The following is a 25301-nucleotide window of genomic DNA, read 5'->3' as shown; positions in this document are numbered from 1 at the left end:
GCATCTGGGGTATCCATCAATTCTCCTCTATATCTCCTCCAAGCCTGCCATATCTTTTCCCATTTTTTTGGGCATCCTCTATATAGATGACTTTCTCTGCTCTCTGGCACCAGTCCAGATCTCGTTCCCATTCTTCTATTGTCGGAATCAAGTCACTCCCCCAAAGTCTTGCGATGTTTCTTTTGGCTACCATGCTCGCAAAGGCCAACCATATCTTGTCTCCTTTGGGCCACGTAATGTCCCCAGTGACCCCCAAAACGTGCCATCTAGCCTCCAGCAGTACCTCTGCCCCCACCACCTCCTCCATTATGTCCTTCAGCCTGACCCAATATGTACGGATTTTAGGGCAGTCCCAGAGGATATGAAAGAATGTGCCCTCTTCCCCACAACCTCTCAAACAGAAGTGTGATGTTGCGTATCCAATCTTGAATTGTACTGTTCGAGGGGTGTAGGTCTTGTGGAGGGATGCGCAACTGCACCAACCTGAATCGAGCTCGAATCGCCACCTCCCTAGGACACTTCAGGGCCTCATTCCAGTCATCGTCCTCTAACAAACCAGGGTCGGATTCCCACTTCTCCCTCAGTGGCCCCAGGATATCAGGAATATTATTAATGAGCTTATTGTAGGTAAGTGATATGGCCTTATCAATCATGGGGTCCAACAGTAGCCTGTCCTAGAGATGGGCATAGTCGGGGACCTGATCCCCCTGTGTCAGATGCCTATATTGGGCGTGTTTGAATTGCTGATAGTGCAGGAATTCGCCATCCCCCATTTGGAATTCCGACTGAAGTGTTGTGAATTCCACCACCTGCCCCCTCTTCCAGACGTCCCCCAGCATATCTATACCGATCAGGCTCCACTGTAGCAGGTCAGAGTTTCACCACCTCCCTAAGGAAGTCTCCCTTCCATAAGGACGTTTGGGCCGTAAGCCTCATTCCCCATCCAAGCAGTTTTGTTGCTCGCTTCCATATGTCCACCACTGCCGCAGTCAAGGGACGCAAGGACTGGTCGCGCCGTGGTTTGGAGTAGAGAGCTGCTAAGTAGGAGCCCGCTCCTAGGGCCATTCTGTCCACCTGGTATGCCGGTTCCTCCTGTGGGGTGAACACCCATCCATTGATATTAACCAGCTGTCGCCCAATAGTATAGGCGGATGTCTGGTACCGCCAGTCCCCCCTCATAGGGACCCCGTTGCAGTTTCCAAAGAGCGATCCTCGGACATCCTCCGCCCCATAATGAGCGTTGCTCGCTTCCACCGTTTTAAAGACATGCTCCGGGATCGGGAAGGGCGAGCTCTGCAGCACATATAGCAGATGTGGCAGGGCCATCATTTTGAATAATACGGCTCTGCCCATGAGGGAGACCGGGAGGGTTCGCCAGTGTTGCACATCACTGTGCAGACGGTTCAGTTGTGTCTGCACATTGAGCTGAAAAAACTCAGTGTCGGACGGCGTGACCCAAATCCCTAGATAACAAAACGCTGCGTGCCAAACAAGGCCCTCTCAGCCGAGCACCGTGTGCGGCTGAGGTCCCGCCAGAACATAGCCCAGGGATTTGCTCCAGTTGATACGATATCCGGAGTATTCCCCGAACGTGCATAACATTTTTTTTTTAAATCTTTTTATTAGCAGTATAAGTAAGAACACATTTATCAATTCCATTACAAGTATAGTCTCCATATTCCATAGTTCTCACATAATAGCCACAGTGAGTTGTTAATCAAACATTTTCATTTTGTATATCCCCAACTATTTCCAAAGATACGCCTCCCACCCTTACCCTCCCTCCCCCGGCACTCACGGTTAGCCACATTCGTCACTCATGGTACATGACCCAACCTAGCATAGCTAATTCAGTTATTGTCCTAGCACAAACCTGTAGAGGACTACGTACAGTATGATACATATGTGATTTCCAGTTTTTGCACCTAGAACTACTCTCTCTCATCGGAGCATGGGTTGGCACCAATTTATAGGGGAAGCTCCGCATACTCCAAGCTTATCACTCTGCCCCCCATACATCAGTAGTTGATAGATTGGATGCAGTGTCACCACCTGTCTCAAAGGCCCCCAGTGTAGCATTCCAATCTAAAGACGTCCGAGTCTTCCTGAGTCCCCTACGCTCTTCGCGCTGCAATGTCTTACCTTCTGCCTTTCCCCAACGCACTACCTCTGCTCTCCATACCTCTGGATCTGGCGGTCTAGCCGACTTCCATCTCATTGTTATGGTACGTTTGGCAAGTAGCAGGGCTAGATTAGTAAAACGCGTAGCTACACTTTTTTTCCGTTCTACAGGTCCCAGTCCCAGTATGGTATACTCTAAAGTGGCGTAAGGTTTGGAAGGAGCCAGTTTAAGTAGAGCCTCATGGACCGTCTTCAAATAGTACCCCAGTTTCGGGCAATCCCATATCATGTGTAGCAGTCGCGCATCGTCCGCGCCACATCGGGGGCATGTGTCAGTTGTTAGGGAACATTGCGTGTAGGCGGTGGGGTGTTAGGTAAGCCCTATGCAAAATCATAAGTTGAATGAATTTGAACTTCGGGTTCCTCAACACTTTCTTCTGGAATTTGAGGATTCGTTCCCACTCTTTGTCTCTAACTGTCCTCCCTATATCTCCTTCCCACTTGTCTCGCAAAGACTGTAGCGAGGTTGCACTCCCCGTCCTTATACCATTCGTTATCCATTTCGTCAGGTGACTGCCCGACCCATGAGGTATTGCATTGTGAGTAGCGGGTTCGTGGGTGGTTCTTCCCCGTTTGGTTCCCATGTCTGTGCTATATAACGACGCACCCCAGCGTGTAGGAGAAACATTCCCCCCGGGGTATGATGCATGCCACGAAAGTCCTCAAAAGCCATAATCCGGCCATCTGCAAATAGATCCCCCACCTGTGTCCCCCCCACATCGTGCCATGTAGTGAGTATCTGATTTGAAAGCGGTCCCGTCCCCACCGGGATTCCTAATAGTGAGATTGTGGGGGCATAAGTGGACGCAGGGGTCATGTATTTCACCGCCCTCCTCCAGCAGTTAATCGCGAGTCTAAGCAGGGGAGGCGTCAACTTAGGAACCTCCCCCCTTGGTTGTAACAGGGTGTGGATGTTCCCCCTTGTCCAGTCTGCCTCTGACATGCCGATCTCATGTAAGTTGTGTCCCGCCAGCCAGTAGGCAAGCCACTGCAGTTGACAAACATAGCTGTATGCCTGCAAGTCCGGGACCCCCATACCGCCCGCTGCCGTGTTAAGCTGCAGTTTAGTCAGGCTAATGTGTCGTCGCCCCGACCCCCACACCAGCTCAGTCAGCATGGTATTCAACATTTTAAACATAGAAGTTGGGACCATGCAGGGCAGGCCCGTGAAGTAGTAAATCAGACTTGGTAGTACAACCATCTTAGAGATGGCCACCCTGCCCGCCACCGATAATGGCAATGCGGTCCAGAATTGCACCTGTGATTTTAGCTTTGTGGATGCCCTTCCTAGGTTGCCATCAATCATATCCTTCGCCCCTCTGTATATCTGTAACCCCAGGTACCGGAAGGTTGTCTCCGCCACCTGGAAAGTGTGTGGTGCGAAGGGCAACTGGGTAGTTGCTCCAGAAGCATTGAAGCAGAACCCATAGGACTTAGGCTCACTAATGGTGAGGCCCGACAATGCACGGAAGTCTTCAAAGATTTCGGGGATAGGGTCTAGCTCGCCCCTCAGGTCTCGTAAGTATAGGATAATATCGTCTGCATATGCCGACACCACATGGACTGTTTCGGCTCTCCTTATGCCCCTGTGGTGTGCAGAGCTTCGAAGCTTACAGAGCAATGGCTCTAGAGCTAGTATAAACAATAGCGGGGATAACGGGCATCCCTGTCTGGTTCCCTTCGCTATGTCCAGGTTTGCCGAAATGCATCTATTCGTGCAGACCCGGGCTGTCGGGCGGGTATATAACAACTGTACCCAGGCAATAAATTCGGGCGGTATCCTAAACTTCGCAAACGTTGCAAACATGAAATCCCATCTTGGGGAATCAAATGCCTGCTTCTAGAGAAACACAGCCCTCCGTTCCCACTGGCGCGTGTTCGCATAGCATGAGTTGGCTGAGCCTCCGCAGGTTTATGGCCGTATTCCTGCCAGGTACGAAACCGCACTGGTCGGGGTGTATTAACCACGGAATATACTGAGCCAGTCTCGTCGCAAGTATCTTACTCAGTACTTTATAATCTGTATTAAGTAAGGACAGAGGCCTGTAGTTAGCTAGGTGTAAGCCGTCCCTGCCGGGCTTCAGGAGTGACACTATCAGTGCTTGCAGGGACGATTGCGGTAGTCCCCGTGTTCGTAGCGCTTCTTGATACACTATATGTAATCGTGAGGCAAGTAGGTCAATATAGGCCCCATAGAACTCGGCCGGGAGGCCATCCGTCCCAGGGGTTTTATTTCGCGGGAGCGCGCGTCTGGCCTGGCGTATCTCCGCGACCGTGATATGGCGTGCCAGATCCTCCCCCTGCTGGTCCTCAAGTCGTGGCAAGTCAAGTTCCGCCATAAACTCCTCAAACGCCGTCTCTGATAGTTGTCGGTGTGGGCCGTACGGTGTCTCATAGTAGTCCCTGAAGGCAGTATTAATGTCTATTTGTGTCGTGGCTGGCGACCCTCCCCGATCAGTAAACCTCTAGTATGGGTAAGTATACTGGATCATCTCGCACTATACGGGCTAGCAAGGGCCCCGATCTCTCTGCTTGCTCGTGCTGTCTACATGTGTACTACCTATAATCCAGCACTTGCAGTTCCTCCAGTATCTCAGCGTGTTGTATATACGCCTCCTGCAGTAGCGTGAAGGGCAAGTTCGTGCCTGCAGCTTCACTTTCCAGTATAGCCAGGCATCCCTCCACCTCCCGGAGTCTCTCCAGAACATTCTCATGCCCACCCGTGTGCTCATCGCCTCCCCTCTGATGGACACCTTAAAGGCGTCCCATTCCACCTGCCTGGAGCTAGCCGTACCAGTGTTTGTGTTAAAGTAATTAGTTATTGCGTCTGCAAGCGATGCTTTAAATACAGTGTCCTCCAACAATTCCGTGGTGAGGCGCCACGTTGGTATAGGTGTCGGGACCCTACCCCACTGTAATGTAACTTCTACTGGGTTATGGTCCAAGAAAGTCTTACCCATATGTTCCGCTATGGTTACCGCCTCTAGCAATGGTTTAGCACAGAAGACGCTGTCTATTCTGGTGTGTAGCCTATGGGACGGGGAGTAGAAGGTATATTCTCTATTTACCAAGTGTTTGCATCGCCATGCGTCGGCCAAATTCCAGCCCTCTGCCCACTGCGCGAGCGCGTCAGCATGCCTCCTACTCTCGGTAGCCTGTAGTGGTGGGTGTGACCTGTCTAGTGATATATCCAAAACTGCATTAAAGTCCCCACATATAAGCCAATGATATTCTGCCCAGTCTGCCAACACTCTGTTTATGGTAGTTAAAAAATCGGACTGGCCTGAGTTTGGCGCATAAACACTGCCAATCACAACAGGGGAACCATCCAGCATCCCACGAATGAATACGTATCTACCCTCTGCGTCCAGCCTCTTTTCCACAAGCTTAAAGGGAACTGAGTTCCTGAGCCATATAGCCGCCCCTCTTGAGAACACAGAATAAGAGGTAGCAAACAATTGTCCTTTCCATTTCTTAAGCAGTTTTACACTCTGCGCTGTTCAGGTGAGTTTCCTGAAGGCAAGCAACCATGACATTTCTCCGATTAAGTTGTGCCAAAAGTCTGTCTCTTGTGGATGGACCCCAAACCTCGTATGTTCCAGGTGCACATTTTGTAGGTGTTAAGAGTCCCCATTTTCGTCCGTGGCAGGTGTTTTCAACAGGTTTTGTACCAGAAAGATTGCGTGCAGGATAGGTAGTGACCCAAGTGCCTTCAAAACGTATAACCCCCTAACTTTAAGGTCCCCAAGTGAAAAAACCCGAGGTCCGAACATTATTGCCCAACGTGGGCAAAAGTTCAACCAGAACATGTCTATGCGTTGGGGGGGGGGGGGTAGAACCCACTTACACCTGCCTGGAACCTGTTGGTGTTACTACAGCGTGCCCTAGGCTAGTGTGTCCCCAATCCCTGACAACCCACTCTCGCCCCTGCGCAAGTCTCATACATTACCAACCGGAGTCTTCAAAGGTTACAATCAGAAGTCATTCGCCACTTGGGCCGTGATTTTGGGAAAGAGCTGCAGACTATCAGCAGTTCCCGACACCTCTGTGTGCATGCCTGAGTTGCTGCCCATGTCCGATTTGCCTCTTGCGTTGTGTGCAGCCAGTGCAGCTTCCGTCAGCTGGGCTATCTTAATTTTCACCCCAGAACGGGCCGACATTGTCCCTCCACTTGCCGATCCCTTCGCGTGTTCCTCGCTTGCGTCAGCTCGCTGTTGTTCCCTTTGGTGCGAAGGTCCTCCACCCTGATCCTCTTAAAACTGGTCCTGTGTATTCAGTGGTGTCAGAGCCACCTCTATCCACTCCGCCGCCTCCTCAGGTGTGTAAAAGAAATATGATTTGCTTTCATGTATTTGAGGCGGGCCGGAAATAGTAGTACATATTTCAGGTTTCTATCCCGTAGTTTGCGCTTCACCCCCAGAAATTTCGGCCTGGCTCTCTGCACCGCCGGGGTGAAGTCTGGGTATACTGAAATGGTCTTATCTTCATATCTCAGCGGTGCTTTTTCTCCCGCCACTCTTAGCACAGAGTCTGTCTTTGTAGTGTAGGAGGCGGGCTATCAATGGTCGCGGAGGCGCACCCGGCCTAGGTGGTTTCGCAGTCATTCTGTGCGCTCTCTCCACACTATACAACGGGGTTAGATATTGCGGTCCCACAATCTTCTTCAGACAGTCCTCAACGAACTGCGTGGGGTTCCTCCCTTCACTGCGCTCTGGTATTCCCAGAATTCTCACATTGTTGCGGCGGACCCGCCCTTCCGCATCGTCCATCTTGTCCCAGAGCAGTTTAATCTGTTTATCCATGTTCTCAATTTTTGCGGTATTAGGTCATCAAGCACGATCTTATGCACCGAGACCCTTTCGGCGAGCTTGTTGTGATCTGCCCTGAGGAGCGACAAGCCAGTCGCCATGTTGTCCATACGCAGCTCCAGCGACTCCCTGGATGCCTTTATTTCTGCCAGTATGAGGTCCAGTTTAGCGTCCTGCGTGCACTTGCCCGTCGGCGTTATTATCTCCATGTTGGAGGAGGCCAGCGGGTCCTCCGATCCAGTGGATTGAATGTCCGCATTTGTGCCCTGGTCTTGCACCTTGACCCTGTTTTTCCCCATGGCTCTCGTCTTCAGGATGGCGGTGGCAAAGTCCCCCTTGCTTACTTGATGCCAAGGTATGTAGTGTCTTCGTTTGCCATACCCTCGTTAACCACAGTCTCTCCCACAGGTACTCGTGTATGCGAGGGGCTAGGTGCACTACAGCTCTAGAAACACGTGCAGTTCAAGCACCGGACCCTGGTAGCGCCACTATCCGGTGCTCGCTGGGCTCTTCTCAGTTCTCCCCATCTAGGTCCGACGTGGCACAGCCGTCTGGAAACTCGGCTTCCGCTTCTCACAGCACTCCAGGGATCTGTGCGGCAAGCAAGGAGGAGGCTGTTGCCCTGCGCTCCACTTCTGGGCCACCCCACGATCAGGATACCTCCGCAATGGCGTCCGGAGGCTTGGAGTGGGTCACATCTGCCACATTGCACCTCCTCTGGCACTATGACTGTGTTCTTCGCCGCGTTAATGTTACAATGCGCTCAACAATGCCACAGTAACGCTCTCCACGCTGGCCGCGGGGAGGTCGCTTCGGTCCCGGCCGTGTAATGGTGGCCGCCGCCGCAAGCTCAAGATGGCGCCCCCCCCTGCTCCGGCCCGTCTGTAGCGGTGCGAACCCCTTCCGGCTCGGTTATGGAGCTCTCACTCGGGTCCCGCATGCACCTTGTAGCGATCAGTGAGGCACCCGGGCCAGTCTTCAGTGACGCATCAGCTCTCCCAGGATGTACGCGCGGCTGTAATCTCCCCGGGGTGCCGGTGTTCCGGATATCGCGCTTACGCGCTTTCAGGATGCCTCTGGTGCCGGCTCAAGGAGCACGTCCACGTTGCTCTGCATATATACAAACCGTGCATGTGATTACGGTACCAGTGCGTTGTCACTCCGGTAGCTTTGCCGCAGCAGGACACTGCTCCGCTCCGCTGGCCCCGGCGTACCGCAGTGCCGGCAGGTCTCGTCGAGCCCGGCACTCCCTCCAACTTTAGGCCGCGGCTCGTTTCGGGGGAGTAGGCCTCTCCGGTGTCTTCCGTCGCGTTCTCTCCCGGGTCGGTTTCGGGACCCGCAGCCTGTCACTGATGGTTTGCCGCACCTTCGGCGTTCTTGGGGTTCGAGTGCGCGTTCAAGGGATATGTATAGTCAGGATGATCAGCTAGTGTTCTGGGCAGAGGACGGAGCTAACTCAAAGCGCGTCCGCTATGCTCGGCTCGTGGCCACGCCCCGAACGTGCGTAACATGACCATTAGTCACTGTATGGACTCCGACGGCCGCTGGGTGTAGAGCAATATGTCGTCAGCATAAAGAGATATGCGTTCCTCCCATCCGCCTCCCATATCTATGCCCCACACCCCAGGGTCCGTCCTCACCCAGTGCGCCAGCGGCTCCAATGCCAGGGCAAAGAGGGTTGGGGACAGGGGGCATCCCTGCCTCGTGCCGCGTCCCAGTTGAAATTCCCGCGACATAGTCCCGTTGACCCGGACCCTCGCCAGTGGCCCTGTGTATAGTAGCTTCACCCAGGAGCAGAAGTTGTCCCCGAAGCCCAGCCTCTCCAAGACTGAGTAGATGTATCGCCACTCGATACTATCGAAGGCCATATGGGCATCGAGAGAGAGCAGAGACGCTTGTACCCCCTGACGCGCAGTCACCGTCTGTAGAATCCCGAATAGGCGGCGCAGGTTGAGTCTCGTGCTCCTGTGGGGCATAAAGCCCGACTGGTACGGGTGGACCAGCGATTGGATCACCGCACCGAGGCGTGTGGCCAGGATCTTCCCCAAGACAATCGTCTCGTAGTTAAGGAGGGAGATGGGCCGGTACGAACTGCAGTCCCCTTGTGGTTTCCCTGCTTTATAAATCACAACGATCGTGGCTAATCGTAGGTCCCTCGGGAGCTGCCCAATCTCCCTCGCCTCGAGGAACATGCTGCACCTATGGGGCGCCGTGCGGCTAGCCACACAGCCAAATGCTTCTGCTGGGAACCCGTTGGGTCCGGGGGCTTTCCCTGTTTGCAGGTCCCCCATGGCCTCCTCCACTTCCTTGACCGTGATATCTGCTTCCAGCAGATCCCTCTCTGCAGGTTCCAGTACTGGGAGCTGCAGGGGGGCCAGGAAATCACAACACTCCTGCTCTCTCCTCACCGTGTGCGACCTATAGACCACCTCGTAATATTGCGCAAAGTCCTCCGCAATTGCCGTGCTTTTGGTGTTCACTGACCCATCCGTTGCTCTATCTTCGGCACCCAACTGCGGTCTCAGTCTCTCCTTTCCAACAAGGCGATCATTTTATTCGCCTTGTCCCCAAGGTCGTACACTATCCGCTGGGTGCCTATCGCGTGCGATCTCGCCTGTTCCGTCAGTATATCCCGTATTTCTTTCCTTAAGCGGCGTGCCTTATGCAGTCTCTCGCGTCCTTATCTAGAGTGATCCCCGTCCCGCTTTCCAGAGCCAGAAACTCCGACTCCAATAGTTCCACCTGCGCATGTCTGTCCTTACGCCTCTGCCCCACCTCAGCCTGTACAAAGTCTCTGGCTACGGTCTTGTATGCCTCTCACACTATCCCAGGGGAGTCCACTGAGCCTACATTGTCTTCGAAGTATAGATCTACCCTCTCCCTGAACCTCTCCTGAAAATCTCTGTCCTTAAATAGAAAGGAGTCCAGCCTAGGTTAGACGCTCCAATCCCGCTTGGGACCCATCAACTGAACCCCCACTGGCGCATGGTCAGAGATCCCTCTGGCCTTGTGATGTCCATCTCGAAACAGGTTCACGCAGTCTGCTAGTGTGAATATGTAATCGATCCTAGAAGAGGACCCATGGGCTGCGGAGATGTGTGTACTGTCTCATGTGCGAGTTATGTGTTCTCCACAGGTCGATCAAACCCAGTGCCTGTACAAAATCCCTGAGGTGGCTCACCCCTCCCCTACCCAGTGTAGACGGCAATCTGTCCAGTTCTCTATCCATCACATCATTCATGTCCCCTTCCATGACTTGCATCCCCTGAGGCATTTCCAACAGAAGCTTCCCCACATCAGGAAGCGTGGACGCATGCAGCTTCAAAGGTACCTATAGTGAGCAGAAGTTTAAGGTGCGACCCTCCCATTGCACAGACAGTGCCACATATCGACCCAAGGGATCCGACCAGCATCGCCCCAGGACCAATGGTAAGGAGTTCTTAATGAGTATGCCCACTCCCCTGGATCCGGTTGTAGAGCCGGAGTAAGCACGGAGGGTGTAGCCAAATCTGTCTAGGGCCCTGCAGTAGTTTCCCAGCAGATGCGTCTCCTGTAGGAGGACATCTGGAGCATGTCTGCGGAGGTACTGCAACACAACAGTGCGTTTTGCAGCGTGAATCTTTCTGGATTCACTATGCTGTGCATATTCCGCGGTCTTGTGGTTGGGTCCGGATTCGTAGCCTTTTCTTTGTTTTTTTTTTTTTGTTTTTTTTTGTAGCCCTTGTGGGCGTCGGCGTCACACCTCCTCGGGTGCATTTCCGGTGACGTCGGCATGCTTCCTGCGGAAGCTCCCACTCTTGGGCGCCATCTTCAGATTCTTTTTATCGCGGTCGGGTCTGGATCGTTCCCGTTGGCCTCCAGACATTTTTGGAGAAAGTACTGAAAAGAATTGAAGTTGGAGAAGATATTGGAAGAAGAAGACTAGAGAAGACTTCGCAGAACATTGACGAAAAGAAAAGAAGGAGAAATCCTGGAACTTCGACGACGGTCGACGTCCACGCGGTCAGGGAGGCCTGAACGCTCGAGGATGGACAACACGCCGTTTAAGTTCTGCCCGAACTGCAGACACAAGTACGCGCAGAAAGACCAGTACCCGGTTTGCAACCTTTGCCTACCGGTAGAACACAGAAGCGAGGACTGCAACGCCTGCGCCGTCTTCGCCCAGAAGACCCTCCGTGTGAGGAAGAGACAGAGGGTAGCACATGCCGCCCTCGACGGAAAATCCCCGACACCATCGCTGTACGAGCTGGGGATTTCCTCAGAGGAGGAGGACAACGCTGCCGCCGAAGACAACAGCTACACGGTCGTAGAGACTGATTACAAGAAGACACCTGATAAGGTAGGAGACTCGACGTCCCACAAGAACACCAGAGACCCCGAGTCTCGAAAGCTCGAGGCCAAGAGCCCGAAGGCGCCGACGCAGAGACATCTGCCGTCCGTGACCACAAGTAGGCCCAGCGGATCCTCGGAGAAGGAGTCCCTGGCGCCGAAAGCTGTTGACCAGCAGAAAGCGTCGAAGATCGTCGCAGAAAGGGACCGATCGACGTCGAGGGAGAAAGACCCTAAAGCCTCGGCACCGTCCAAGGACCCGAAAGCCAGTTCGACGTCCAAGCCGTCGACGCCGAAAGTCTCGCCGACGAACCAGGCGACGAAGAGGGGGGGCCGAACGCTCCGAAGCCGAACACGCGGCCGAGGTGGAAAGGAAAAGACGTCGGCTAGAAGCCGAGATGGCAAGTTTCTTGCAGCGGAGAAAGGAAGTCGCCGCCGAAATGAGTGCCTTCACGATTCCACACAAGACCAAGCACACCGTGCTAGATCTGGTCGAGGAGGAAGAGGAACGGGTCGACGACCATGTGCCTGGCGACGAGATGGTCGACGACCGGGAAGCTGAAGAGAATCCCCACGAGGATTACAGCTATGAGGACGAAGAGGACAGTAGGGTGGACGCCGAGTCGGTCACCTCTGACCCACGCGAGGAGGATTACCTGGACGTCGACACCGAGAGCCCGGAAGAGCCGGTCGACTCATACCCCTCGAGACCCTCGCCGCCGGACGACATCGGGGCGTACAACTCGGCGATACAATCGGCCGCAGCTGCATTCAAGTTAAAGCTCGACGAAGAAAAGCAGAAAGCAGACTTCCTGCTAGAGACATTGCTTCCTACACAGACAAGAAGCCAGTTCCTCCCAATGCTCGAGAGCGTCTTGGCTCAGGGAAAGGAAGCGTTCAAAGAGCCCGCAACGTGCAAGGCGGTAACTCCCAGAACAGAGAAGAAATACAAGCACTCCTCGAAGGACCCGGCCTACATTCGAGGCGAGGTCTCCGCTGACTCCATTATCACGGCCACAGCTAGGAAGAGGGCGAGCGTACCCACTACCTCGGGCCCACCACCGGATAAGGAGAGCAAGAGGATGGATCTGGTGGGGAGAAGGATCGAGAGAAATGCCGCGACCCACTGGCGCATGGCTAATTCCAACGCCCTGTTAAACAGACACATGTACCAGATCATGGAGGGGCTGGGGCAGTTGAAGGACCTACCCCAAGATGCCAGGCAGAAGGCCGAAAAATTGGTCGAAGAAGGGAAAAACGCGGCAAATTCTTGCCTTAAGATGGCCCTGGACGGAGCAGACACCGCCAGCAGGCTCATGATGATGGGTGTCACGGAAAGGAGACAAGCCTGGCTCAGGATCTCAGGGTTCAAACCCGAGGTGCAACACAGTATACTGAACACACCGTTCAACGGCGAAACACTTTTCGGGACAACGGTGGACGACAAGCTATGCCAACTCAAAAAATATAACGAGACGGCAAGATCCATGGGGGCATTGCAGTTCAGAGGCAACAGGAGAGGCACCCTGGCACAGAGGCCCGGCGGGAGAGGTGGAAACCAGCCAGGTACATCGCACCAGGCCTTCCAGCAGACGCACCAGGCAGACCCGCAGGCTCAGCAAGGTCACCAGAAGCAATCCTGGCAATACCAGCCAAGAGGTCAGTCCTTTCGAGGGAGAAATGGCCGTGGCCAGAACAGAAGAGGGGCCAGCAGCCCACCTCAAAGTGACTTCAGACACCTACGGGTGCCCGAACACAGGAAAGATCCCAGGGGGCACCACGTACGAAGGGGTCAGGACAGTCTAGAGACCTACGACCACATGACACCAGTGGGAGGAAGACTAAAGTTCTATCTCCAAGAGTGGAGAGAAATACCATCAGACAAATGGATCCTAAACATCATCCAATTCGGATACTGCTTGGAGTTGGAAAGAAAGCCAACAAACAGAAAGCCAAGGGGGAAGCCACCAGCAAGAGAACAGCTGGCGAGACTTCAGGAAGAAGTGCAAGAACTTCTACAAAAACAGGCCATAGAAAGGGTTCCCTTCAGGGAAAGGAACAAGGGAATATCCTCAACGTACTTCCTTGTACCAAAGGTCGACGACAAAATGAGACCCATCCTAGACCTAAGGTTCCTCAACAAATTCATAAGAACACAAAAGTTCAAAAATGACCTCCCTGCAGGAGGTGCTGCCGCAATTGCAGGTCGGAGACTTCATGGTCACGATAGACCTCAAGGACGCCTACCTACACATACCGATGAACGAGAAGCACAAGCATATGCTCAGGTTCGCAATCGGAGGAGGCCACTACCAGTTCACAATGCTGGCCTTCGGACTGAAATCAGCACCAAGGGTATTCACGAAGTGCCTCGCGGCAGTCGCAGCGCACCTACGAAGGCAGGGGATACACGTATACCCTTACCTGGACGACTGGCTGGTGAAAGCAAACTCCTACCAGAAGTGCAAGCAGCATGCACATACAGTGACGAATACGCTCAAGTCAAGTCAAGTCAAGTCAGAGAATTTATATAGCGCACTACATACCCAGAGGGTCTCAAGGCGCTTAGAAAGGGGAGGAGGATTACTTGTCAAATATCCACGTTTTAAGTTGCTTTCTGAATGCTAGGTGGTTCTGGGTAAGGCGGAGGTAAGCGGGGAGTGAGTTCCATGTTTTAGCAGCCAGGTATGAGAAGGATCTGCCTCCCATGGTGGTCTTGTTGATGCGAGGTACAGTGGCGAGGGCTTGGCTGGAAGAACGTAGTTGGCGGGAGGGGGTGTAGAAGGATAGTCGTGAGTTGAGGCATTCTGGTCCGATGTTGTAGAGTGATTTGTGTGCGTGGGTTAGCAGTCGGAAAGAGATCCTCTTATTGACGGGTAGCCAGTGGAGGTCTTTAAGGTGACCAGAGATGTGTTCGTTGCGTGGGATGTCTAATATGATCCTGGCTGAGGCGTTTTGGATTCGTTGGAGTTTCTTCTGGAGTTTAGCGGTAGTGCCTGCGTAGAGGGTGTTTCCGTAGTCCAGACGGCTCGTGACCAGAGCATGGGTGACTGTTTGCCTTGTTTCGGTGGGGATCCAGCGAAATGTTTTTCTGAGCATGCGAAGAATGTTGAAGCAGGAAGAGGATACGGCGCTGACTTGTCTGTTCATTGAGAGTGAAGAGTCAAGGATGACGCCTAGGTTCCGTGCGTGGTCTGTCGGGATGGGTGCTTTTCCGAGGGCTTCCGGCCACCAGGAGTCGTCCCAAGCGGAGGGGGATGTACCTAAGATGAGGACTTCTGTTTTGTCTGAGTTCAGTTTCAGACGGCTTTGTTTCATCCATTCGGCAACTTCTTTCATTCCTTCGTGTAGGTTAGTTTTGGCGGTGCTGGGGTCATTGGTGAGGGAAAGGATTAGTTGAGTGTCATCCGCGTAAGAGATGATGTTGAGGTTGTGTTGGCGGGCGATGGCCGCGAGGGGGCTCATATATACGTTGAAGAGGGTGGGGCTGAGTGAGGATCCTTGTGGTACGCCACAAATGACTTCAGTGGCGTCGGACTTGAATGGTGGGAGGCGGACTCTCTGGGTCCTTCCGGTGAGGAACGAGGTGATCCAATCAAGTGCTTTTCCTTGGATTCCGATGTTATTGAGGCGTTGTAAAAGGGTGCTGTGGCAGACTGTGTCGAAAGCTGCAGAGAGGTCGAGGAGGATGAGGGCGACTGTGTCTCCATTGTCCAATAGAGTTCGAATGTCGTCTGTTGCTGCGATGAGGGCGGTCTCAGTGCTGTGTTTTGCTCGGAAACCAGATTGTGAGGAGTCGAGGGATTTGTTGGTTTCGAGGAAGGCGGCGAGTTGGTTGTTGACAGCTTTTTCGATGACTTTGGCCGGGAATGGGAGGAGCGAGATGGGGCGGTAATTCTTGAGTTCGGTGGGGTCCGCTGTGGGTTTTTTCAGGAGGGCGGTGAGTTCAGCGTGTTTCCAGTCTTCCGGGAAGGTGGCGGTGTTGAAGGAGCAGTTGATGACGTCTCGGAGGTGCGGTGCAATGACGGAGTCTGCTTTGTTGAAGATGTGGTGAGGACATGGGTCTGTGGGAGATCCTGAGTGGATGGAGTTCATCAGGCGGATTGTGTCCTCAATGGAGATTGGGTTCCAGTCGTTAAGGATGTTCACGGGGGGAGAATGTTCAGCAGATGGTGGGGTGGGTTGGTTTCCGGGTTGGTTGTCGAAGCTGTTGTGGATGTCTGCAATCTTGTTGTGGAAGAATGATGCTAGGGAGTCGCAGAGGGCTTGAGAGGGGGTGATGTCGTTGGAGTTGGCTGAGGGATTGGAAAATTCCTTGACGATGTTGAATAGTTCCTTGCTATTGTGGGCGTTGTTGTCAAGTCGATCCTTGAATGCTGTTTTCTTGGCCTTTCGGATTAGTTGGTGGTGAGTGCGGGTGGCGTTTTTGTAGGCGTCCTTGATGCTAGTGGTTGGGTCTTTTTTCCAGGCCTTTTCAAGGGAGCGGCAGAGTTTCTTGGACTTCTTAAGATCATCGTTGAACCATGAGGCCTTTTTGCTGCCGGGTTTGCTTTGACGTTTCTTCAGTGGTGCTAAGGTGTCGGCGGTGTTGGATAACCATAGGGTTAGGTTGGTGGCGGCTTCATTTACGTTAGAAGAGTGGGCTGAGGTGTTAAGAAGGAGCGATGAGGCGATCTGGTCCGTGGTGATTTTGTTCCAGTTTCTTTGCAGAGTTGGTTGGAGGTGGTTGGTGGGTTTTGGTTTGTTGTAGGTGAAGTGAACGCAGCTGTGGTCAGTCCAGAGGAGATCCGTAGTGTGGCTGAAGGAGACATGATTGCTGGAGGTGAAGATGGGGTCGAGTGTGTGAACTGCGATGTGGGTGGGGGAAGTGACCAGTTGTTGAAGTCAGAGGTTGGCGAGGTTGTCCAAGAGGGTGGCGGTGTTGCGGTCGTTGATCTTTTCAAGGTGAAAGTTGAGGTCTCCCAGAAGGATGTAGTCTTTGGAGGGGAGCGCGTGAGGAGTGATGAAGTCTGTGATGTCTTCACTGAATTTTGCGCGGGGTCCTGGTGGTCTGTAGAGGAGGGTGCCTCTGAGTGTGGTCTTGGGGTCAATGTGGATCTGGAAGTGAAGGTGTTCGGAGTTGGCGAGGTTGGCGTCAGAGCTGGTTGAGATGCGGATTGATTTCTTGTGGACGATAGCGATTCCTCCTCCTGTGTGGCTGGTACGGTCTTTGCGAGTGATCTTATAGTCTTCTGGGATGGCAATGGTGATGTCCGGTGCGGAGGAAGCATTCATCCATGTTTCCGTTAGGAAGGCGACGTCTGGAGAGGTGGTGTCTAGTAGATTCCATAGGTCTATGGCGTGCCTGTGGACCGAACGAGTGTTGAGAAGGATGCACTGTAGGTGGTTGGGGTCGGGAATCTGTGTTGTGGTCGTAGCGGAGAAGTTGTTGGTGCCGATGAATTTGCAGGAGTAGCAGGAGAAAGGTCCATGGGTGTGACCAGGGGCGGCTTGGACGCAGGTGGGGGCGCGGCCGGGGTTAAGGGCTAGGAGGGTGGCGGCATCGTAGGTAATGCGGGGGGGCTGGGAGGGACGGGGGCCAGGGGGTCTGGCGCTGGGCGCGGTCCAGGCGCGGACGGGCGGAGACGGGCTTACCTTTGGCGCACCTTCGGCGCGGGTTGGGCGCGGTCGCTGAGCTGGGAGGCGGGGCGGGCTCCAGGGATCACAACAACAACAAAATGGAGGCGGAGGGGGGAGCACAGCGTCGCGCTAGTCAAAACGCGCACATACAGTGAAAGCGGCACGTATAATCCATTAAATTGCACAAAGAGCAACTCGGCAAGCAGGCACACAGCAGGCAAATGGAATTAGGCAGAAATCAAGGGCAAAAGCAGCAAAACGATACCGAGTGTCACGAGGGGACACTGGGGAGCGACCACTCAGCCTGAGGGACAGGAGCGAGTCACGGCGCTCTAAGGTTCTGCAGCGCTGATCAGGTCAGTGGGAGGGCGGCTCAGCTGGGAGGCGGGGCGGGCTCCAGGGATCACAACAACAACAAAATGGAGGCGGAGGGGGGAGCACAGCGTCGCGCTAGTCAAAACGCGCACATACAGTGAAAGCGGCACGTATAATCAATTAAATTGCACAAAGCAGGCACACAGCAGGCAAATGGAAGAGCCGGAACAAGTGAAGACCTTCCTGGGGGCAGAGATCAACACCTTACAGGGCAAAGTGTTTCCCAGCGAGAAGAGAGCGAGGGCGCTGGTCAAGGAAACTCGCCTCTACCGGAAGGGACAAGCTCGGACAGTGAGGACTGCGAGCAAGATCATGGGGATGATGGCATCGTGCATCCACCTAATGCCGAATGTGCGGCTCCACATGAGACCCATGCAAGAATGGCTCCAGGAACAATGGTCACAGGCTTCGGGCAGTTGGGAGGATCTTGTGGTGGTGACACACGCAGTGCAGAAGGAGATGGCATGGTGGACATTGGAGAACTTAACAAGGGGACAGCCTCTAACACTCCCAACTCCGACAGTGACCATCACCACAGACGCATCCCTGAAGGGATGGGGCGCTCACATGGAGGAGCTCAAAGTGAGGGGTCTTTGGACGCCAGCAGATGCGACGAAGCACATCAATTACCTCGAATTGAAGACGATCTTCCTTGCACTGAAAGCCTTCCAGACAAGACTGTACAGGCAGAGGGTGTTGATACAGACAGACAACACCACAGCGATGTTCTACATCAACAAACAGAGTGGAACACAGTCATCAACGCTTTCGACGCTGGCGCAGGAGATATGGAGGTGGGCCATCCCTCTCCAGGTAGACCTGCTAGCCATACACCTACCAGGGAAGGAGAACATTCAGGCAGACTGGCTGAGCAGGCAGACCTCAGCATCTCACGAATGGGAGCTCAATGCTCAAGAGACGAGGAGGCTGTTCAACAAGTGGGGAACACAGTCGGTGGACCTGTTTGCAACACGCTAGAATGCGAAATGCCGAAACTTCGCATCCAGACAACACGAAGAAGGGTCCCTTGGGAATGCCCTATGGATAGACTGGTCCGGGAAATTTGCATACGCTTTTCCCCCGATACCACTGATACAGAGTGCTGAGCAAGTGCAGAGCGAGCACCCTGATACTGGTCGCGCCACAGTGGGCGAGACAGACATGGTATTCGCAGATCATGGAGATGGCGCAGTGTGCACCCCACAGATTCGCCAGAAGAAAAGACCTGCTCTCCATGCAGAACGGAGAGGTGCTGCACCCAGAACCAGAGAGCATGAGCCTGGTAGCATGGCTCCTGAGGACGTAGAGTTCGCACATCTGAGACTGCCCGAGAGCACACTAAGGGTCCTTCGGGAGGCACGAAGGCCCAGCACAAGGAAGTGCTATGTCGCAAAGTGGAAAAGATTCACGGTTTGGTGCAGGAGGGAAAGACTCCAAAACAAAATGAAAAAGGACTCCACGGTACTGAAGTACCTGACACACCTACTGGAGAAAAACCTTAGCTCCTCCTCGTTGAGAGTTCACCTGGCGGCTATAGTGGCATACACAAGGGGTGAGATGGGCAGAAGCTTCTTCACATCACAAGTTGTAAAGAGGTTCCTGGAAGGAGCAAAAAGGATTGCACCACCCAAGCGGGTGCCACCACCGGCATGGAACTTAAACGTGGTCCTGACGGAACTCATGAAGGAACCCTTCGAGCCACTTCACAAGGCCTCCTTGAAGATGCTAACTATGAAAACAGCTTTCCTGGTTGCAATAACGTCCTTGCGGAGAGTGAGCGAGCTGCAAGCGCTAACGCTACAGGAGCCCTACTTACAAATACACAATGACAGGGTGGTGATGAGGACCGACCCACACTTCATGCCGAAGGTGGTGTCCAGGTTCCACATGAACCAGTCCATACAGATTCCGAGTTTTTTCCAAAAACCAACTACTAGCGCAGAGCGAGCTCTGGACACCCTGGACGCCAGAAGGGCAGTCATGCATTACATTGAAAGGACAAAAGGGCCCAGGAAAACGAAACAGTTCTTTGTGTCGTTCGCCAACAGTTACATGGGCAAGGCAGTGACTAAGACCAGTATTGCACGATGGATCGCGCAAACAATCCAAATCTGCCACAAAAGGGCAGGAGAAGAACTGCCAGAGGGGGCACGCGCCCACTCCACTAGAAAAAAGGGGGCTACAATAGCCTTCCTGGCCAGTACACCCATACAAGACATATGCCTGGCGGCAACTTGGGCTTCGGTGCACACATTCACAAAACACTATTGCGTGGATGTGCAAATGAACAAGGAAGCACAAGTCGGACAAAGGGTGCTCCAGCATATATTCAGAAACCAGAGCTCATCTTCCACCCAGCCGCCACGGAAATGAGAAACCGCTACGAAATCGATGCACAGCATAGTGAATCCAGAAAGATTCACGCTACAAAACAAATAGTTTCTTACCTGTCGGTGTAGTTTTGCAGCTTGAAGATCTTTCTGGATTCACTAGCGAACCCACCCACCTCCGCCAGAAAGATGAGGCTGGAGAGGGAAGAGGTGGTAAAAAAAAAAAAAAAAAAAAAAAGAAAATAGGAGGAGAAGTAAGAGCATATAAGGACAAGTGGTAAATAAATTATCACCTGAATAGCACATTGCCATTGCTTCGGAAAAGAAAGAAACACGGAAAAAAGAATCCGAAGATGGCGCCCAAGAGTGGGAGCTTCCGCAGGAAGCATGCCGACGTCACCGGAAATGCACCCGAGGAGGTGTGACGCCGACGCCCACAAGGGCTACAAAAAAAAAAAAAAAAGAAAAGACTACGAATCCGGACCCAACCACAAGACTGCGGAATATGCACAGCATAGTGAATCCAGAAAGATCTTCAAGCTGCAAAACTACACCGACAGGTAAGAAACTATTTGTTTTATCTTATTCTGCAGGCCGTTCACATTCCAGGATAGGACGTCTATGTGTTGCGTTTTTAGATGTGGCCTTGCCATTGTCTCTGTTGAATCGAATGGGCAGTGCCCACCCGTTCCCTGCGTGTCGATGGAGTCAAAACCTTTATACAATACAAAAAAAAGAAAATGACAAATAAAACATTCCCCCCTTTCCCCCGCCTGAACAAACCCGCACCCTGCTACCCTGCTACCCTGCTACTCCGGCCAACCATGCCAGACATCCCCAACAAGCAGAGCGCCTGTATCCCTCAAAACGATAAACTCAGGGGTGAGCGGTGCAACCAAGTCCAGCATCCAGGGCTCCCCCCCGACCCCTCTTCACAGTCCAATAAGCAGTCCGACGAACATCCTAAATTAATTCAGTGTCACATATTAGAGAAAGATCCTCCCTCGACACAAGCACTACCTCCCAGCCGAATTGACAGCTGGCAAGTATGTACAAATACCTGTGCGGGCTGTCCATCCTTTCTCACAAGACCCACTATGCAGGCCTCCCCCCATTCATAGCCAGCCTACAGGGTTGGTATTCATAGTTATTCCCTACATTGCATGGCTGCAAGATCCTACCAGTGCGAGTCAATATAGTTCACCTCCTCACTCCAGGTCCGGTGATGCCGAGAGGCTGCGGGTCCTCCTTTTAGCCTGTTGGTGCTGGCTCTCCCGTTGCCGTCGCGCCCTCCCTGTCGATCCCACCGATGAGGCCGGAGACTGGGGGGCCGCGCTCCTCCAGCTTCCCTCTTGGTCCGGGCCCCCCGCTGTTGATGGCGCCCTTCCAGCCAGTTATGGGCCTCCTCCGGGGTATTGAAGAAGATGGATTTTCCCTCCGCCAAGACCTTCAGTCGCGCTTGGAAGAACATCATGTAACGGAGGCCACGCTCTCGGAGTTGCCTCTTGACAGCGTCAAACGATCGGCGCTCCTGCTGGACTTGGAGCGTAAAATCAGGGAAGAAGCGTATCGTAGCATCTTACACACGCAGATCTCCATGCATCCCTGTCCCGATAGTTAAGTATCCGCGCGATGATGGTTCTCGACGGGACCCCCAGGCGTGGCGGCGGGATCGGTGCCCTGTGCGCTCGCTCTATGACGAAGAGCTTAGACAGTCTCTTGGGTTTCAGGGTGTTCCAAATGAGATGCTCCACGCTAGCCCCTTCCATTTTTTCTGGCACACCTACCACCCTTAGATTGTTCCTTCGGGCTCTTCCTTCATGGTCCTCCAGTCGTGCCACCATCTGCCTCTGTTGGTGCGTGAGCTGTTGGACCTGCTGTTGCAGCGATTTGGTGGTCCTCTGAAGGTCCGTAATGGCGGCAGCGTTTTGCGTAGCTTTCTCAGATGTTTTGTTCAGGTCTGCCCGCTGAAGCGTCAACTCAATTGACATTTTATCTATTTTAGACTCCCAATGTAGTGCCCAGTGATTGTATGGCTTGCATAATGGAGGAGAGAGATGGCCTGGGTGGGGGTAGACTACCACCGCCCGGGTCCGCCGTATAATTATCCATGGTGTTGGATTGGGTCGTTGTAGACTTCTTGTTTCTCATGGCCGCGGGAGATAGCAAGCGGTCACCTTCGGGCCCTCCGCCGGTCGCTCGTACCCGGTCGTCCCGGAGAGGAGCGGGGTCAATCCTCCTTAGTCCAGCACTGCTCGCTCGCCCCTTTCAGCCGGGCACAGATCAGTCGCCCTCCGGGCCCCCCTTCGCCGCGGGTCTCCTACGGCAGAAAAATGGGGGGGGTGGAGGGGAGTCCGCGTCTGCCGCCTCAAATCCAGGAAGGGAGGAGGAGGTCACACCCTGCTATGAGTAAGGGCCCCCCGGGGTCGGATGTCATGGAGGCCGTCGTTTCGCTTCCCCGCCCCGGCTCACTGGTCACCCAAAGCCGGTGCTGCCAGATGGATCCCCTCCGCGCAGGCCGCACACGCCGGTCCCCGTTCCTCCGCTTTCCGGGGTCGGATTAGGGAAGGGAAGGCAGCGGCAGGCGTCGGAAGGACAGATCTCCCAGATTCCAGCATGGGATGTCGTTTGTCAGTCGGAGAACTGACGGATGTTAGGGGTTGTCGGGATCGCTTCTGGAGCGCTGCAGATTTATGCGGCCATCTTGGTCGCTGCCGTTATGAATTGATTTAAAAAATTCATGTCTAATAAAACAAAAAATACTGAACGATTACGATTGGACTTGGTCCTTTGGGCAGGTTCACCCAAAACTTTTTACATTCTCCTAGCCTTTTTTTGACATGGTGTTGGTGGTTTCAGGCCTGTAGGCACTATAGCACTGTGGCCCTGTGTAAAGTGTGTGCGCTCTGTTACATTGGTGAGATTAGCCTGCCCTCCCATAGGAATGCACTGGGTATTCCCCGATCAGTGTGTCTCCGTGGTAATTTATGGTATGAGAGGAGCAGTGTGGTAACGTCTAGTATGTATGAAATTGTGAGAATAAATGCTGCGCATTGGTGTGCGCAGATTTATTATGACTATAGGAGAAATGCCACTTTTAGAAGTTGGCATTGCTGTGTGCTATTTGTCTGCCTGCCTGATGTGAATTGCATGTCTGGCTTGTGAGTAACAAGGGCTGGGAGGTGTGTGTGGCTCTAGGAGGGGCAGGGTGAGTCAGCGCTGGGCTGAATAGGACATCTGTGCTGGGAGTAGTGGGAGGAGTAATCCCCTGACTCTGAATAGGAGTGTGCCTGCCTTGTACAATGCTGTCTCCATCCCCTGTGGTTTGTCTGATCACCAAGCCCCCACCTTACAAAGGGGAAGAGGAGCGTTTGAGGCATGTGGGCTGCTGAATTCATATCTGTGCATAGATCGCCGCCTAGTGTTGGGTCCGGATGATTGCACATTGTTGTCCTGGAAGAGTCTTCGAAGTATCACGAGATAGGTGGCTCCTCCCCTGGACTACAGTGCGCATGGGCATCCTCTCCATCCTCAGATTGGTTTTTTCCGCCATTGAGTTCGGATGTATATTTGTTAACTCCAGTTTGGAATCGATAGAAAACTTTATATTTGGCCAAAAGGCCTATTGGTATCGTCGGTATTGTCTTTGCAATCGGCACTGAGTACTCGTTCCAGCTTGATTCTCGAGCCGGACGTCAAGAAGAAGCCGTGTGGCTATTCAGCTCCAAAGGCCCGGTCGACGCCAGAGGCCTTATTGACGATCGAAAATGGAACGAAGCCCATTCAAGAGATGTCCCGTTTGCAACTCCAAGTATCCTCACATCGACGTCCACCCGGTGTGCAACAAGTGCATGTCTCCGGATCACGATGAAGCCAGCTGTATGGCTTGTTCTCGGTTCCGGTCCAAGAAAACACTTCGCCTTCGCGCGGAAGGAAGCCCAGCAGACAGCGCCTGACCCGGTGAACATCTTCGATGCTGAAGACGATGAAGGGGTCGAGCAGGAAGTTCGAGAGAACCAGTCGGATCCTGCGTCGGAGGTTGACTCCAGTTATGACTCAGAAGATGAGTAGATGGTCGAAAATTACGACGTCGATGAGGTAGGAGACGATGATGAGGCCTTTGGGGCCGTAGAAGATAGCTCAAGCGAGGAGCTAGGCCCGCCCGCTGGTATGGGGGCCGACACTAAAACACTCGATAAGGCTCAGGTCGAGGGATCGCCACAAGGCCTTACCCAAGATCAAACGCGTAGTTCTACAGCCTCGCTTCAAGGCCCGGCTACAGACAATTCTAAAGAGCCATAGGTTGACCGATCGAAATCAAAACCAAAACATCGGTGACCACTAAACCGAAAGCACCGGAAACAAAATCGAAACCGAAAGTACAAGTTACTTTGATCGGATCGAAGGCTTCTGGACCATCGGCTCCGACAAAACAAAAGAGTGCTATCGACCCAGAGAGGTCGCTAAAGGGTGTCGAGCCGAAATCCGGGGCACCAAAGAAAAAGGTCAAGGACATCGACCCGAAGAAGTCTGCGCCGAAGACCGTAGACGCAAATAAAGGACTCAAAGCACAGGACGCTATCGATCCTAAGCGTCGACTCGACAAAGCAAAAGTCAGCAAGGACCTTAAGCACACAACACACAGTGGCTCTGAAGATCCCATCAAGTCGACACAACCATCCGCCTCTTTCTCAAAGCAAGTGTCGAACATGCTGCAGCGCATTAAGGAAAAAGCTATAGCTGTCGGACTGAAGGCCGCTCCACCCCCAAAGACAGTCAGTAAGACTCCGAAGGCGTCGGCACCGATTAAGTTTATACTGCCGCCGCCAGTGACACCTAAGGCGTTCGCCCCACACACGGGCATTGAACCGGCCAAGAAGGTGTCCATGGGGCAAAAGCCTACAACTACTGAAGAGGCCACAAAGCTCCAGGAAGACCAACCGAGGCACTTCATCGATGCTGAAACTGGTAGACTTTCCATTCACAAGCGAAAGATCGTCCCAGAACAGCCAATGGAGTCGTATAAGATTCCATTAAAGAAAAAAAGGGATTCAGCAACATCACCTCTTCTTTCTGAACCTCTCCAAAACATATGGACGAGAACCTGCTCTTTCTTCACCCACACATTCAGATGTGGATGTAGGGGATGCTTACAATGAGGAATACAATTATCCTGTCCACACTGATCCAGAAGACCACACTGAACCCTTGACAGACGCTGTTGACTCAGGGGAGCCACAAAATGCCCCTGACAGCAATGTCTATGCTGTTATCACCTACAGAAGACACGGCTGCGTTCAACACACTTATTGAGAGGGCAGCAAAAAATCACGATGTCCAACTCCATGCTGACCCTATTGAAGAGGACTTTTTATTTGACACCTTCTGAACCTCAGAGAGAACTGTCAAAACTCTAACCATGCTAAAAGGTGTCCTGAAACACGCTGGAGACATCTTTAAGGAGACCACAAGGGCCAAAGTGGTAAACCCCAGGATTGAAAAGAAATACAAACCAGCACCTGGGGACCCTACATATATCAAGGGACAGTTGCCATTGGACTCGCTAGTTGTTTCCAATGCTCGTAAAAGAGCGAACTCGCAAACCACGGGTGATGCTCCTCCCCCTGACAAGGAATCCAAAGTGCTAGAAGCCTCAGGG

At 53.2% G+C, this 25301-nt stretch overlaps 1 protein-coding gene across 2 annotated transcripts in view; it reads left to right on the top strand.

The window, feature by feature from the left end:
* Nucleotides 1–25301, top strand: part of FIP1L1 (factor interacting with PAPOLA and CPSF1) — a 604847-nt gene that overhangs the window by 161558 nt on the left and 417988 nt on the right. The gene's annotated exons all lie outside the window — the stretch shown is intronic.

This window comes from Lissotriton vulgaris, chromosome 3_1, assembly GCF_964263255.1.
Source record: "Lissotriton vulgaris chromosome 3_1, aLisVul1.2, whole genome shotgun sequence".
Taxonomy (NCBI): domain Eukaryota; kingdom Metazoa; phylum Chordata; class Amphibia; order Caudata; family Salamandridae; genus Lissotriton; species Lissotriton vulgaris.
The sequence above is the reverse complement of the archived record's forward strand: the minus strand, read 5'-3'. Positions and strand labels throughout refer to the sequence as shown.